The sequence below is a fragment of the Leuciscus leuciscus genome (assembly GCF_965113295.1).
Source record: "Leuciscus leuciscus genome assembly, chromosome: 20".
NCBI lineage: Eukaryota > Metazoa > Chordata > Actinopteri > Cypriniformes > Leuciscidae > Leuciscus > Leuciscus leuciscus.
The window spans coordinates 8589567-8607041 of NC_138744.1; the positions used below are offsets into that span (position 1 = coordinate 8589567).

At 40.6% G+C, this 17475-nt stretch overlaps 1 protein-coding gene across 2 annotated transcripts in view; it reads right to left on the reverse strand.

Moving 5' to 3' along the window:
• tsnare1 (T-SNARE Domain Containing 1) overlaps positions 1 to 17475 on the reverse strand; it is a 192116-nt gene that overhangs the window by 29491 nt on the left and 145150 nt on the right. The window contains exon 12 of one of the 2 annotated variants that reach the window (XM_082149364.1): positions 16275 to 16710. The exons of the other annotated variant lie outside the window; for it this stretch is intronic. The gene's annotated coding sequence lies outside the window, so the exon portion shown is untranslated. Of the gene's footprint in view, positions 1 to 16274; positions 16711 to 17475 lie in introns of those variants that run through there. 2 annotated transcript variants of the gene reach the window in all.

Here is a 17475-nt window from a genome sequence, read left to right on the forward strand (position 1 = left end):
TCGGAACATAAGTTCTGATTTCTACCTGCAAAAAACGAGTGTGGCACATTTTCCCCAATGCTAGTTTTTCAGGTGTAACGTTTATAAATACATTTTTATAGTATATACACTGAAACATATAATATGACTGTATTGACAGCATTTAACATGTAAAAAAAAATATTCTCAGCTTACAAACATAAAATCGCAATAAAATGTGTGGTAAAATCACACTTTATGTACTAATAGCTATGATTACTAATGTGATGACACTCAGTCTGTTCCAATAGAATGACGGACATTTGAAGAGACATCTACAAATGGAAGATGATCAAAAACCCAGCCCTTCTAGTTATGCCTGAAAGAAACATCCCTGCCTTGTAAGTATAGGCACTGATTGGAGACGGATTGTAATTCTAGTCATATACGGTGAACAGACTCTAATAAGTAGTATCTCTGTCAACGTCTGACTTTTAATTGCTTAATGAGGGCCAAGGATCACGATAACTGAACTCTCATTTCGTGCCTGCTGGAAAGTGTTTGCTAATACTGGCACAGTCTTCGTTAGTCTTGGCTCAGAAGCTAAAAGGGGCCAACTTCTGACCTCTTAAGAATTGGACGTTATCAGACACAAATTGATGTTTGGTTCTACATCTGTCTCCAGCTCAGCTTTAGTTCTTTGATCATTTTTCAAAGCAACACACTGCAAAAAGCCTTTATATCTCTTTCTTTTACAAAGAGGGATGTTTTCAGAGATGAGCCCTATTCATGTTGTCTTGTTAAGTACCATAATGAACACACCACTAGCGAGTGTCTATATGTGAGGTCATCTCAGTTCAGTTATTGTAGCACCAAAAGAGAGAAAAAAAAGAAGCAAAGATCAAATTTTATCTGCAATTATCTACTTTTTATTTACTCATGTCGTTCCAAAACTACATGACTTTCACTTTCTTTCTAATGTGGAACAAAAAATAATATATTTATTAGAAACATGTTGTCCATACAATGTCAATGGGGACAAAACCAAAACTGGACCCCACATGCACTGGACTTTCAGTGTATGGACAAATAAAAGAAGTAGGAAAGTCATACAGGTTTGAAACGCCTCGGTTACGACTGTAACCTCGGTTCCCTGAAGAGGGAACGAGCGTTGCGTCGAAAAGCTGACGCTATGGGAACGCTTTGCGTGATGACGTCTTGAAGCACATGTAAAATCAGTCCAATGGTGTGGCGGAACGTCAGAGGCGGGTGACGTCACGTACCAGGAAGCTATAAAAGCCGGCCCGAAACAGAAAACGAAAGCTTCGTAAAGTCTGAAGTCGCGCTGACAGGCATGAAGGAGATATGGCAAGGCGACGCAACGCTCGTTCCCTCTTCAGGGAACCGAGGTTACAGTCGTAACCGAGGCGTTCCCTTTCAAGGGAACTCCCGTTGCGTCGAAAAGCTGACGCTATGGGAACGTCTATACCAACGCCTCCATAGCTACAAATGTCTGTCCTGTGTGTATCAAGTGAGCAGCACTAAGAAGACAAAACATGAGACCCTAGAGTAGAGTCTAAATCCAGAGAGTAGAACCTGACGAAGGTGTGCGGTGAGGACCAGCCTGCCGCATCACAGACGTCCTGTAACGATACTCCTGATATAAGGGCCTTAGAGGCCGCCATACTCCTAGTAGAGAGCGACCGGACAGCCAAAGGAGAAGGCTGTCCAGCCGCCTCATAAGCCAGTGAGATAGTCTCAACCACCCACTTGCTCATCCTTTGCTTAGACACTGGACCTCCCTTGTTAGGGGAGCAAAAGTCACTTTTACGCCACAGGGCAGCTCTGTGGACATACGCGTCAAACGCCCGAACAGGGCAAAGCAAATTATTCGCCTCCTGGTCCGATTTCGAAAGGGAGGAGGACCTCCAAGTGCCACGAAGGAAACGAGATACCAAGGGGTCTTTCCCCACAGACATTCCACCCAAAGGACTGTGGTAAGCACCTATGGCCGCCACATAGACCTTTAAAGTGGACGGGGTCAGACCTGCAGTGAACCGTTCCTGCAGGAACTCCAGCACTGTACCAATTGGGCAGTGGACTGGGTCCAACCGACGGTCACTACACCAAGAAGTGAATACTCTCCACTTCAGGGCATAAAGTTTCCTCGTGGAGGGAGCTCTGGACTGTAGAATGGTCTCAACAACCTCGGTTGAGAGACCTGACTCTATGAGCTGGGCCCCCTCAGAGGCCAAGCCCACAGGTTCCACAGTTCTGGCCGAGGGTGAAATATCGAGCCCTCTGCCTGGGACAGAAGGTCCCTCCTGACGGGTAACTCCAGAGGATGCCCGTCGAGGAGGGACACAAGATCGGGAAACCATACTCTGCCCGGCCAGCGCGGGGCTATAAAAAGCAGGCAAACCCGGTCCCTGCGAACTCTTTCCAGAACTCCCGGGAGCAGAGCAACTGGGGGAAAGGCGTACAGACGTAGCCTCGGCCACGTCTGTACCATAGCATCCAGTCCCAGAGGAGCTGGATGCGTGAAGGAGAACCAAAGTGGACAGTGAGACGTCTCTCGAGACGCAAACAGATCCACTTATAATTTCCATATCAGCTCCACCACCTCGGGGGTGGAGCCACCATTCCCCGGGCCTCGGCCCCTGTCTCGACAGAGTGTCTGCTCCTATATTCTGGACCCCGGGGATGTAGGCTGCCTTGAGTGACAGCAACTTCCCCTGGGACCACAAGAGGATATGGCATGCCAGCGCAAACCCCCTTGATATAGGCGACTACCGACGTGTTGTCCGTATGTACTACACATGGTGTCCCCTGAGACCTGTGATAAAGCTCCTCAGAGCCCGGAAGACAGCTAACATCTCTAGGCTATAGAATGCCAGGAACGATGATGGTCTTCCCACAGACCTTGAGATGAGCGACCCTCAGGATCGCTCCCCAACCCGTGAGGGAAGCATCCGTCGTTAGCAGTTTGCGACGACAAGGAGCTCCCAGCACTGGGCCCTGGGACAGGAACCAAGGTTTCTTCCACATAACCAAGGCACGTAGGCATCACCGCGTGACCTTGATTGTGCGAAATGGGTTGCCCCTCGGGGAAAAACCCTCTGGTCCTGAGCCACCACTGCAGGGGCCTCATGTGCAGCAGTCCAAAAGGTATCCCGTTGGAAGCTGCTGCCATGAGACCCAACAGTCTCTGGAACTGTTTGACAGTGAGTAGCTGGCCTAGCTTTACACTTCTCACAGCTGCCAGGATGGAATCGAAGCGTGGCGATGACAGGCGCGCCTGCATCGACACTGAATCCCAAACCACGCCTAAAAAAGTGGTCCTCTAAAATGGAGAAAGCACACTCTTCTTGGCGTTCAGCCGTAACCCCAACTCTTTCATATGGGCGAGAACAACATCTCGATGTTGAACCGCCATCTAATGCGACTGAGCTAAAATCAACCAATCGTCGATGTAGTTCATGATGCGAATACCCCGGAGGCGCAGAGGCGCCAGAGCTGCATCCACGCATTTGGTGAAAGTGCGGGGTGATAAAGCTAGGCCGAATGGAAGAACTCGATATTGGTATGCTTTGCCCCCGAAAGCAAACCTCAGGAACTTCCAATGACACGGACGGATGGAAATATGCGTCCTTGAGGTCTATCGTGACAAACCAGTCCTCGGACCTGATCTGTGGCACGATTTGTCTCAAGGTTAACATTTTGAACTTGAGCTGCATGTACTCGTACAGAACTCGAAGATCTAAAATGGGACGCAATCCCCCGTCCTTTTTTGGAACTATGAAGTACCGGTTGTAAAACCCGGTTTCCCTGTTGGAGGGGGGTACATATTCTATGGCCCCTTTCTCTAACAGAGTGTTTACTTCCTGTTCCATAACCAGAACCTGCTCGGGGCCCACCACTGTGGGCAGGACCCCCATAAACCGCGGTGGGCGTTAATAGAATTGTATCTAATACCCTTTTTCCACGGTCTGCAGGACCCAACGAGAAACATTTGACAGTAGCTTCCACGCTGTCAAAGATTCTACTAGAGGTACCAGTCTCTCGAGACTGGTTTCTGGATTTTGTTGCTGTTGAGTAGTCGGTTCGTCGCCCTGTAACGGCGCACCGGCAGGGAACGACCAAACAGACTGCTCCAGCACCCTCCTCAGAGGGGGCGGGCATCCCGAGGCCACTACGTTTCCGGGTGGACCTTGAGATATGTGCTCGCCGGAGACCGCTGCGCCCTGTAACACCGGAGGCGGCAGGGTTGGCAGAACGGTCCCCTGAGGGCACCGAAGAGAGACGGCACCGTATTTTTCTCCTGCTGTTGAGTAGTCGGTTCGTCGCCCTGTAACGGCGCACCGGCAGGGAACGACCAAACAGACTGCTCTAGCACCCTCCTCAGAGGGGGCGGGCATCCCGAGGCCACTACGTTTCCGGGTGGACCTTGAGATATGTGCTCGCCGGAGACCGCTGCGCCCTGTAACACCAGAGGTGGCAGGGTTGGCAGAACGGTCCCCTGAGGGCACCGAAGAGAGACGGGCACCGTGAAAAGAGGTGTTAACCGCTCTGCTTCGGGGGGACTACCCTCATTTGTCCTGAGCCCTCAGACATCAGGACTTTTTCCCAGCAGCCTTCTTGGCGGTAATAACGGTCCGCAGATCCGTTTTACCCCTCGAAGACTGCTGGGTTTGAGAGCGCCCTCCGTGTCCCCGAGATTTTTGTGGGGGAGCACGAGAGGACACACTCTGTTTTTGAGTGGCACGATGTTCAGCGCTCTTTTTAGAGGAGTGAGGCTGCTCCCGCTCAGCAGCCTCAATGAAAGAACGGCGGGGGAGAAGTTTTTGTAATGCAGCTGCCTGTTTAGCAGCTTCCTGAGATTTAGCTACCGCACTGTTTACTGCATCACCAAATAAACCAACAGTGGAAACCGGAGCATCTAAGAGAACGTGCTTTTCTTTCTCTTTTATATCGCTCAAATTGAGCCACAGATGCCTCTCAGTGGCCACCAGGGCTGCCATAGACCGCCCGATTGCTTTAGCGGTCTCCTTGGTGGCCCTGAGAGACAGATCTGTGGCTCTGCGTAGTTCAGCCACTGTGTCAGGACCAATTCCCCCGCCCTCCTCTAAATCCCCCAATAATTCTGCCTGATAGGCTTGCATAATAGACATCGTATGCAGACACGCTGCAGCTTGACCAGCGGCTGCATACGATTTATGAACCAGAGATGATGTGAATTTTACTGGCTTAGAGGGAAGTGAAGGAGCTTTCAGGGAAGATGCCGTTGCTGGAGAGAGATAGCTCGCAAGCGTCTCCTCCACCTTCGGCATCTCCCCATAACCATATTCTTTATATTTGTGAATGGAAGAATAGTGGGATGTTTGTGGTGCATACACTCTGTATGAAACCGGTTTTCCCCACGATTTCGACACCTCGGTGTGGAGATCGGGGAAAAACGGAAGGCTTCTTCGCTGAGGCTGTGTACGAGATGGCAGGAAGCGTTCGTCGAGCTTACTTTTCGAACGAACGTCCTGCCTATCCTCTGGCCACTCAATAGATAGTCTGTCAACTGCTCTAGTAATAACATCGAGCAGTTCCTCAAACGCATGAGACTGAGGTGGCGAATCCTCAGACTCAGCTTCAATACTCACAACATCCAACTCCTCAGAGCTGGACAGTTGCAGTATTGGTGCCTCTATCGGGGGGGAAGAAACCGCAATGCGTGCTTCCACACCCTGATGAGAGGCACTGGATCTGTCAGATTGATGCTGAGATAAGGCAGAGCCCGTCTCAACATCCACTGACAGATCCATTTGCGAACCCCAGGTCTGAGATCGCCGCCGAGCCTCAGCCGCGGCGGGACCCGAGCCCTGGGGAACGCGATCGGGATCGGAGCGTGCGCCAAGCGGGATCGGAGCGTGCGCAATGGAAGCGCGTCGCAATGCACACAGTCACCACCCTCGAGTGCTGACTGGGCATGCTCCTCACCCAAACAAACAACACAAAGAGTGTGAGTATCACCTCCCGTTAAATAACGCGGGCAGGGATGGACACACACTCTAAACTGCTGCTTGCTCGCCATACTGAATATATATATATAATATAGACAGACAACACCAAATAACAAGGACAGATTCAACACAGAGCGCAACTGAAGACTCAGAAAGCTTTCGTTTTCTGTTTCGGGCCGGCTTTTATAGCTTCCTGGTACGTGACGTCACCCGCCTCTGACGTTCCGCCACACCATTGGACTGATTTTACTTGTGTTTCAAGACGTCATCACGCAAAGCGTTCCCATAGCGTCAGCTTTTCGACGCAACGGGAGTTCCCTTGAAAGGGAACTGTATGAGGTATGAGTAAATGATGACATAATTTTAATTTTGGGGTGAACAATACTTTGAAACCTGACCACAGACAACTTGTCTGGGTTTAAACTCCCTACAACAATGAATCTACTTTACACTGTAAAAAAAAAAGTAATAATCAACTTGGATGTTTAAGTCATTTCAACTTAAATTACATTACACTTACTTATAAATGAGTTAAATCTTGTATAACTTAAAAAAGTAGAAAATTGCTTAACTTACTTTTGATGAGTTAAAGCAATGTAAAAACATTTGCTGTAACTTATTGATCATATAATATTTTACAGTGTAGCACGGAAACCTCCCAAAATATGCAGTTCTTAATTTTCTTTCATGAATTTTGCTTGTTTTATAATTTGCCCTATCGTACAGTCCTCACAATGAAATTCACATTCAGCCAAAAGAGTGTCAGTCTCTGGGAAGCAAGTGATGCGTTTCATTGTTTAAATATTAGTAAATTATATTTTCGAGTTAATGTCCATGACAGTCAATGGCTCTGGTGTGGAAGGAAAAAGGAAAGGGAACAACTGTCACTTGTTCTGTCCCAGTTAATAACTAATACGTAAGAATAATTAGTTAAACTAATGTAATATATATATTAAATGCCACAAGAACAATGAAATAATGTGATTATATATATCCTGTAATATATATATATATAATATATATATATATATATATATATATATATATATATATTAAATGCCACAAGAACAGTGCAATAATGTGATTATATAAATATAGGAAATTAGCTTTTTTCTCATTGAAAAAAAAGTTCAATAAACTGATAGGCTACACATAGTACACAGATTTGGAAGAACCATCTTTGTTGATCCTGGAAGAACATTCCAATCAATCAATAAGACTTGAGGAACAAGTTTACAGTTTATGTCAAAATTAGGCTTACAACCCAGTGTTAAGTGCTTCTACATCAGTGTTATTCATCTTTTCTCTCTGATTTTAGGGATAAGTTATGGGTAGGTTAGGGATATGGTTAGGATTAGAGTTTTGGACTGGAATTTTGATCCAGATTCAACAAAATATGTTGACCCAGGAACGCGTGTAACGTTGCAAAATTCGGACGTGCCACATATTTATTGTTAATTTATTAAAGAACTGCTAAAATAACATTTCAGATGTTTCAAAGGTTTAATAACAACGGTTAAGCACCAGAATAATGACATCAAATGCATATATAGCGACATCCATAGCAACATCAGTGCTCACCCTGTCAATAATTTCCTGTCCAGTTTTTCCTTTTTGAAAAAGATCACACATGAAACGCTCTTCGCAATCATACAAACTCGCACAGTAACTAGAATGGTCGAGACCAATGAGAAATAGAGGCTGACTGCCAAATAAGAGATTTAAAGTCCAGCAAAAGCAGGAAGCTTCAGAAGTATGCCTGGCTATTGTCAGAAAGTAATTCCATTTCATGAATAAGCGCTTGACTGCATACAGTGACAGCCTAGTCTTCAGCCTGTCTCTCTTGGCATCTCTGCCCGCGCCAAACACTGACAGAATGTCATTTTAATGTTTGCAAATTCCAGGGTGAGAGCGGTGCATTCTTCTCTTCCCTTTTTCAACTTGCGCCACACCGAAGGATGTTCAAAATAAATGTAAATAGGAAAAGGGGAATTGATTGACATGCTCCATATTATCAAATTGATTGTGTACAACATAAAAGCATTGCGAGTTTGAGTGAGGGCCCGTATTTTGATACAAATTTAAATGAAGGGGCTGAAATGGTACATATACTCTTAAGAAAAATCTAAAGCATGGTGGTCAAGATGGTTTTACTAGATCAGCCAAGGTGGTCAACCAGCCCAGAGCTAAACAGCAAGTTTTTTTTCCCCCTGATGCCCCAAGATAATCTTTCTCTGGCGGAAAAGGAATCACAAAGGAAATGATTTTTAAATTTAGCAATGTATTTTTATATTTCCTAGAAATCTGAGAGTTTTTCAGTAGTGGAATATGTTTGTGAGAGAACACAAATAATTATAATTTTTAATCACCACTTGCATAATGTAATGTAACTTGAATTAATTTAGCTAAAACAAAATGATAGTATTTGATCCAAAACTTTAACGATTAGTTTCTACTGTAATTCTGTCTGATTCTTTTAAAACTGTCACAAGTGATTCTGACAAAAATGCTAACTAAAGAGCATCATCTTGCTGACAAGAATGTGCAACAACAATGCAGAAAATCAGGCAAAAATCTATGGATATATAAATCAACAAAAATATTTTCCGTGATAAAGCGGCACTGACCTAAAAGTTGTAAACTTAAACCAACTTCAACTTGAACCAACTAGACACCATATAAAATCAGTTACCCTTATGATATACAAGGATCTTTTGGAAGGTCTGCTGTGAAACAGCATGGATCTTATGGAGCAGACATGCTGTTATTGCTTCTAACACAGAACATTTTAACCACTTAAATAATATCCGGTTACATTCTGAAGTTGCCTGCACTGTTGTGATAGTGCACAGATGTGTGTAACACTTATTAGAGCTATATGATTTATTTTCTCACATCCAACTCATTGGGGTTTTCTTAATTTCAAGAACAAAAGTCTTTATTTCTACTTTCCTGAACTAGACTCAGCCTAGAAAGTAATTGTAGATTATTAAACACTGTGTTCTTTAGGTGTGAAACAAGTGGCTAGTGCCTGCAGATGAGGCCAAAAGATCAAAACAGACGTGTTAATGCACGGGCCCGAAAGAAGCATATGCCTAGAGGGACGTGGGTGCGATCTTCTTTCAGCCGGGTATAACTGGGCCTGACAGTTTTCTTTTTCAGAACATGCACAGAGAGATGCATTATGCATGAGAGGCCTGTGTACTGCCTGCCCTCCTCTTTACTGACCGGCCCCTTTAGAATTGGGAACTGGAACAGCTTCACCTGACAACAAACATGCCTCACCAAGTATTATCTTGCCTAAGCTGACATTTGTCTAAAGGATTTGTGTTAGGGGTTGTGTAGAGTTTAAATCAACTTCTTCATAATGCTATAAAACATGAAGGAGGTTGTGTCAAGTTAAAGTTGTGCGGTTAATGTGCCATGATTCGCTCTGTTGTAAAGACCAGTTTAACTCAACCCTGACTGGCACCGTTTCAGCAAAGAAACATGTCAGATTCCTTCCTTCATTCATTCCATCCTTCCTTCCTTCCATCCATCCATCCATCCATCCATCCATCCATCCATCCATCCATCCATCCATCCATCCATCCATCCATCCATCCATCCATCCATCCATCCATCCATCCATCCATCCATCCATCCATCATCCATCCATCCATCCATCCATCCATCCATCCATCCATCCATCCATCCATCCATCCATCCATCCATCCATCCATCCATCCATCGTATTTACGAGTTGAACGCACATGAACGCCATCACAAAGTCGCAAATACGAGTGGGGAAACTAACTTTTTGCCACACCTACCAATGGCCGGTGACTTAAGAAAATTTAAATAGTAAACATAAATAGTTTTACCGGCCATGAAACTGTTTTTGCAACAAAAAACAAAAACAAAAAAACAAAAAACAGGCAATAATGACACCAACATTTTTAATACCAGTGAAAATTCACAATTCTCTATTCCAATTTCGATACCACAGCTAAAATTACTGGCCTTACTGATATAAATTTAAAACATTATTAAAGGGGTGGTTGATTATGATTTCTCTTTTTTAACTTTAGTTAGTGTGTAATGTTGCTGTTTAAACATAAACATCATCTGCAAAGTTACAACGCTCAAAGTTCAAAGCAAAGGGAGATATTTGCTTTTAAAGAAATCACTTTTTAAGGACAAACGACTAATAGGGGCACACACAAAACGACACGTTTTTGCTCACCCTCAAAAAAGGGACAATTTTAACATGCTATAAAAAATTATCTGTGGGGTATTTTGAGCTAAAATTTCACATACACACTTTGGGGACATCAGAGACTTATTTTACATCTTGTAAAAAGGGGCAATATACCACCCCTTTAAAGATACGTAAACAGTCAGTAATAAAATAAGAACAAACAATCAATCTACAAGCAAAAGCACAAATAAATACAATATAACAAAGATACAAATTAAATAAATAGTGCTTTTCAAGTAGGTCTAACTGTAGTTTTCATACTGAAATTCAATAAAGTATAAGTAAATGTAAAATAACACTGCATAGTCTTCATTGTATAAATTAAACATCCTTATTAATTAATCCTTATTAAAGTTACAAAAGTTATTCAGTCAAGAGCAGTGAGAGATTTTTTCTTTGTCCTTCGTTGTTTGATTAACATTAAAAAAACTCAGAGAGCAGCAGGAATATTAGGCTGATATCACTAAGAGCGAATGCACAAATCTGATATACTGACACTGTACACATGCGTTTACTTTCTCAACTGTTAATGTTCACATAAGACATAACTGACTATCCTTTACTAGGATATTCTCTATTTTTTGCGTGAATTTGTCTACTCAAGTCAATTGCAAGAAAACATGAAAGAGAGCTCAGGTTTTTTGTTGTTTTTTTTTAAGAAAGAAAGTGAGCTCAGTTTAGTATTCACGTGCTGTCTGAGACGCAGCTTTTTGGGTGCTTGCTTCGGATGTTTGCTCACATAAAGCTTTCCACACAGTAACGAAATGAGCTCCCTTTGCGTCTGTCAAAGCTTAAACTTTCGTGACGATGCAGCGCTGGCCCGTCCACTGTCCCGAGCGTCGTTCACATTTGTTCACGTTCATGCATTGTTCAAATTTATAAAAATGTTACTGGCCAAATGGCGAGTGACACATTTTCATGTACTCGCCAAAGCCTACAATTACTCAGGATTCTATTCATACTTTATACAGGGGGTACACAGACAACAAAAGGTAGGTTACTCCATTTCATAAAAATAAATAAAGAAATAAAACGACTGAAGTGACAGATTGCATTTAATTTTGACAGAGATATTTCAGTGTGATGCCAAAGATGTCATCCCATGTTAACATAATGATACACTATGCACTCTCGATTGCTAGTTGTCCAACATGCATAATCCTTGCTTTTCTGCTGACATCCTCAAGATGTGATTATGAAAACACCTCTTCCCTGAAATACTTATTTTCAGAGATATCAAATAATATGTTTGCCGTTTCTTCAACTGTCTATGAAAAGCTTCTCAGGTATGCCTCTTTCAGTTGGCCAAGTACGATTTTGGGTAATTGGCAGAATGCATTTGTCCTCCACATGGTACATATAGATAGTGCCCAAACTATGTGGACGTTTGATGTGGCTTTGTATTTTCAAAGCCTTTTAATGGTGATTCAATGAAAGAAGGCACCTTTTATGAGTAAGAACATCAAGTCTATCCTGAAGCGTGTTTTTCCATTCCACTGCACTACTTTTTTTTATTGTTATTATTGCTAGTTGAACATTTTTCATTTCTCACGCATGACAAATCAAGGCGCTCAAGTTAAAAAGTTCATCTTTTAAGACCTTTCACTTTTTTCATTTCACTGACCTGCATCTTGCATTTTTAACAGCAAAAACCTGTTCAGTGTGAACCGGCCCAGACATGCAGAAGAGCAAAATCAATCAGTGTCAAACCTAAAATAGAAATGACCAACATGCACTCCAAATCAATCTGTACATCATGCCCATATTCATGCTTATGGATTGGGATTCCTGACATTTTGCTGCTCTTTAAAAAGCAGCAGTGAGTGAGCAGGCTGGTCAGAGAGAATTTATGAAGTGGTGGAAAACATTTATCCATATGCCAGTGATAAGAGGCAACCTGTCAAAGCCTTGATGCTAAACTGCACCACCCAATGCGTAAACACTCTCTCTGACTGCACGCGGACAGTTCTTTTGTGCGATCAATGCCAGCTAGAGGCATTTTAGAAATCATCGATAACAAACACACCTCCGTTCTCTTTCTTATTCCATCCTGTATCTGTCAAGAGCAAATTTGTCCATTGCCTAAGCAGTGGATACAGTGGTGCGTTATTGACCACGCTGTCTGCATTTATGTGTGTGTGAATGACTGCCATCATGATGGAAGCTTTAATGGAAGCGCAGGGCTGTGACAAATGTTTTCCATTGACATGTTTACTAAATGTCCTTTTATGCAGCTGTAACTATTAAATGCACACTTTGGAAAGATAAATGTGACCGTTTGAGATAATCATGTTTATGGATTCATTGGGATTCTGCTTGGTTATATTAGTCTGGGAGACCAACTTAAACTATACAATTTTTTTTAGGTTATGGAAAAATGTGTACAATTCTAATATTTGTGCTTCCTCCAATGACTTATTTTGCAAAATGTATTCAAGTCTTGGTAGCTATTGTGATCGCAAACACAGCAATACGTTGCAGAAGCTCGGCCCATTAGAAGGACTTTAATTCTCACTACAGAGGGCTCCCTGATTCATGAGTCCTAGAGGAGCAATAACTCAGAGATTTATCCCCTGCTAACAGAGTTGCAAATGGGATAGCCAAGAGAAGCTGATGATGTACTGTTGCTGCCAGTTAGCCAACATTTTACCACCTAAACAAAGATGGATTCAGGAAGAATAGCATGTTAGCATCTATATTTCTACTAGCTTGACCCAAGGGATTTTTGCACACGAGGGACAAAATAAAAATTTGACTCCTTAAAGAGAAGACAAAGACATGGTTTGTTGAATATCTCTGGTGACCAAACATTCAATATTACAAAATGATTTATTTGTTTGCTTGTTTGTTTATTGTACACATACACTACTGTTCAAAAGTTTGGGGTCAGTAAGATTTAATAATAATAATAATACTTTTATTCAGCAAGGACACATTAAACTGATCAAAAGTGACAGTAATGTTACAAAATATTTCTATTTCTAACAAATGCTGTTCTTTTGAACTTTCTAGTCATCAAATAATCCTAAAGAATCCTAAAAAAGCAGGTTTTCCGGCCTTTTAGATCATGTAACTGAAGACTGTAGTAATAATGCTAAAAATACTGTAGTAATAATGCTGAAAATTCAGCTTTGCTGTCACAGCAATAAATTACATTTTAAAGTATAATACATTTTCACACTTTTCTGTATTAAACATATGCAGTAAGCATTATATACTTATGGCAAATTTTTTTTTTTTTTACATTTTAGTTTAGGGTCCAATTCTCACTATTAGCTTATTAGCATGTATATTACTAGGATATTGGCAGTTTATTAGTACTTATAAAGCAAATATTAATGCCTTATTCTGCATGACCATATTCTACATCCCTTAATCCTTCCTACCCAATACCTAAATTTAACAACTACCTTACTTATTTTTTATAAGCAACAATTAGGAGTTAATTGAGGCAAAAGTCGTAGTAGTTAATGTACCTGGTTGGTACATTTTTTTTTTTTTTTACCTTTTGAACGGTAGTATACCTAGTTCCCATAATGATTAATTAACACTCTGTTAGGATTATGTTCTGTTCAGTGTGTTTGTTTTGGTCATTCTAAGTTGACGTAGTTTCCTCTGTGTCAGTTTCATTCTGTTAACCTGCTGTTTGTTAATGATCTCATTAGATCCCTTGTTTAGTCTGATATATATTTTCTCTCTTTTGTTCAGTCCTTGGTCCTGTTTTGCGTTGTTTATGCTAGTGGCTGTGTTATCCAATTCTCCTCCGGTTATCTCAAAAGCATTAAAGATTGTTGTTATTGTATTTCTATTATTGTGCGCTTCTTTCACCACTGCCACATGTGACACATTCATATATTTAAAACCTTTCTCTCTAAGTTCTTTGTACCTTTTGGATTAGCATGGTGACAGAAAATAAAGACTAAAGATCTAAAGCTGCATTGTTGTGCAACATCTCATATATCACTGCAATTTTTTTTTTTTTTTTTTTTTTAGTTTAAAAAAAAAATTAAAAAAATGTAACCTTAAATTGTTACATTCATACACAGATTTGGGGTACGCTTACATGACAACAATATGCTTAAAACTGAAAGGTTTTTACTTTGAGTTTTCGTGTATACAGATGACACCATTGTCAAAATGATCCTCATTCTCACGGATCACAACTAAAAATGCTGTATTCTGCTGCCAGGCCATTAGATGGCGATGAAACATAATAGACTGAACATGTAATAAGCATGTGCAGGACGTCACGGAGACCGTTTTCAAAAACTTCCACTTTGAAACCCATTTTCAAAAGTTTGCGTTTTCAGCCACCCAAAATGCAGTTGTCGTGTAAACGAACGGCCAAAACGCATACAAGTTTTACGTTTTTAGTTAAAAACGGTGTTGTGTAAACAGCCCCTTCGCTAACAAGAAACATTATAGCAACATTAAGCTATATGCATGGCTATCATCCAAACTTTACAAATATCTTACAAATTAGGGCTCTGAGACTCTCAGTGATAACGTTTCTTTCTAACTTAGCAGTAGTAAATGTTAGTTATAACTAATCTGAAAAGGCCTTAATTTAGAACCGTGTGGATTCCCACTCATCTTAATGGCAGCTGCTCAGCTGAATGTATGCAATTTGAAATCTGCCATCTTTTGAATGGTAACCAATGGAGAAAGATTCTATTATCAGCCAAATTGTGTATATAACATCTACAAGCTAGCCTGTCAAACTTTGACCTCTTCCTATAAAGTATATCCTAAATATTCCCCAAGTTAAATTGTAAGAACAAAAAAGAAGCTGAATGCTTGAATGAAGGCTAACCCTTCTCATGTACTTAACATTTATCAACGCATACGCTTAAAACAGCTTCTACAGTAATTCATCAACACAGCAGCTAAGCATTAACATTCTGCAGCAGCCATCACCGATGTACCAGATGAAATTGCTATGACAGAAAAAAGCTATAACTATACCCCATTCAAATTGCACGTTGACTTCCTCACAACTCACAACAGAGATCATCCGACAGTGAAGATAATCACTCTGAGAGGGAAGCATAGTGAGCATGTTGCTGTCTCTGAATGAACAGTGTGCCATGAAGTCCCTGTCTCATATTGATTAGCAGGTGAATGACTGATCCAGTACAAACCTATTATTTCCATTATTTGTATGTCAGTTCTCTTGCCATCAGAATCTATTGAAGTTTTATGAGCTTTAAGTGTGCGTGCGAAAGACAGACAGCGAAATAAATGGAGAGATTGCTTTTTAAATTGTACTGTTTAATCAAAGCCAGCAAATAAACAATATACGGGTTAGGGTTATAGCCTAACCCTCAACCTTAATATGAGCAGTGCAATACAACACGATACTGAACATTTTAAATATTATTCATTTTGGAAAGAAAGCCTATGAATTTATGGTTATGCAAATGAAAACAATAACTCTGTTCTCTCTCAACAGGTGTTCTATAACGGCAGGCTACCTGCTGCATTCAAATGTCAGTTTATAATACCAGTTTTTGGTCAACACATACAGCAGGTTACAATCTTAAAAGAGAAATGTACACCAATTATGTATTTCTAACAAAGAAGGTTCATAAAAAGAATGTCACAATTACAGGTTGTTGTTTTTCCCCCCACAGATTACATATTTGCGCCCTAGAAAAATAAATATACACATGTATTTTGAGCACAGTGTAGCAAAAGATCAACATGAGCTGATATGAGAACTAGCATAAAACTGATTCTCGAGACAGGACAAAACAACATTTTAACAAATAAAATCAACATTTGTACCTTGCAATTAATGATTTTAACACAAATGTACCATTTAATTTATTGTGCTTGTATATTTTTGTCACAACCTGGATGTGTTAACAATTGTTTAGATTATTTTCCCCATTTAAATAAGTCATATTAGTAGCAACACCACACACACACACTTAAAAGGATGATAATAGAATAGAGCTGAAAACCTGTTTAAAATTATCTGACCTGATACTGTTTATGTAGTATCAGTTCATTGCTTCATTGAAATGAATGATAGATTTGTCAATTCATTTTGACAGATTTCTATTACATATTTCACATATCTTTTTTTTTTCTCCCAAATTGAATTATAGGTGAGCAAAAGCACAGCCAGTTTTGTCTCAGTACTCAAGAATCAGCGATAAATGACAGAAAAGAGATTTTAACGTTGGCATAGAAGCCCACAGCAACATTTACTCTATTTGGATTTTGTTCTTTGATTCGAGTCCACTTTGAAGAGGTAAGGAGCAATTAAATGCACATTACAGTACAAAGCTCTGATTAAAAGTAATTAAAAATAGACTCTTTTAATGAACACTCACACACACAAACTCACATTTCCATTCAGGCATACACAGAAAGAAAAAACACACACACAATCCGACAGAAATACAGATATAAATAAGAGGAGAGGAAGAGAGTGCAGGTGGACTACGTACAGACTCTTGTTTTGCCGGGAAATTGGAGTGGAAACAGAGATCTCTGAAAGAATAACAGAAAAAGGTTGAATGTCACAAAGCAGGTCAACACCATTATGAAGGACAGAATGAAGGACAAAAACCGGTGGATGCACTGGCAAACTGCTCCCCGGCATGATATCTCTAGCCAGTTAAAACATTAACTGGTGTGGAAGCAAATTGCACATTTTATTATTAATTTGTCCTGAGGTTTGGGGATGTAAATTATGATTAGTGGTCAGACCTAAAGTTTTAATTAAGTGCAAGCCTAAGTTTGGAACAGAAGTGGTTCATTAATCATCCAACTAGGCAATCCATAAAAGGCCATAGCTCATCACTTTCATTCTAAATTATCTATATTCAGAGTGCAAACAAGAAACCTTTAAGTAAATGAGAGTTATGGAGGCATTATTCCCTGTCACTGGATGTTGGTATCACATGCTTGTTATCCAACATCAAACATAAGCTTTCAACTTTTATGGTAGCTACAAAAACCTTTCTTAATTCATTAATCAGTATTGTCTGGCTTTCCAGTGAAAATATCTAAACATAAAAGCAAAATAAATAAAGATAAAGTATAAAAATAGTATATATATATATATATATATATATATATATATATATATATATATATATATATATATATATATATATATTTTTTTTTTTTTTATTAAGAGGAAAAAAGAATTGTCACTGGGATAATAAAAAAATAAACAAACATTTATTTATTTAAACAAAAGTTACAGCTGATATTCAGTAAAACAGCACTCTTGCTTTGTGTGATATTTCT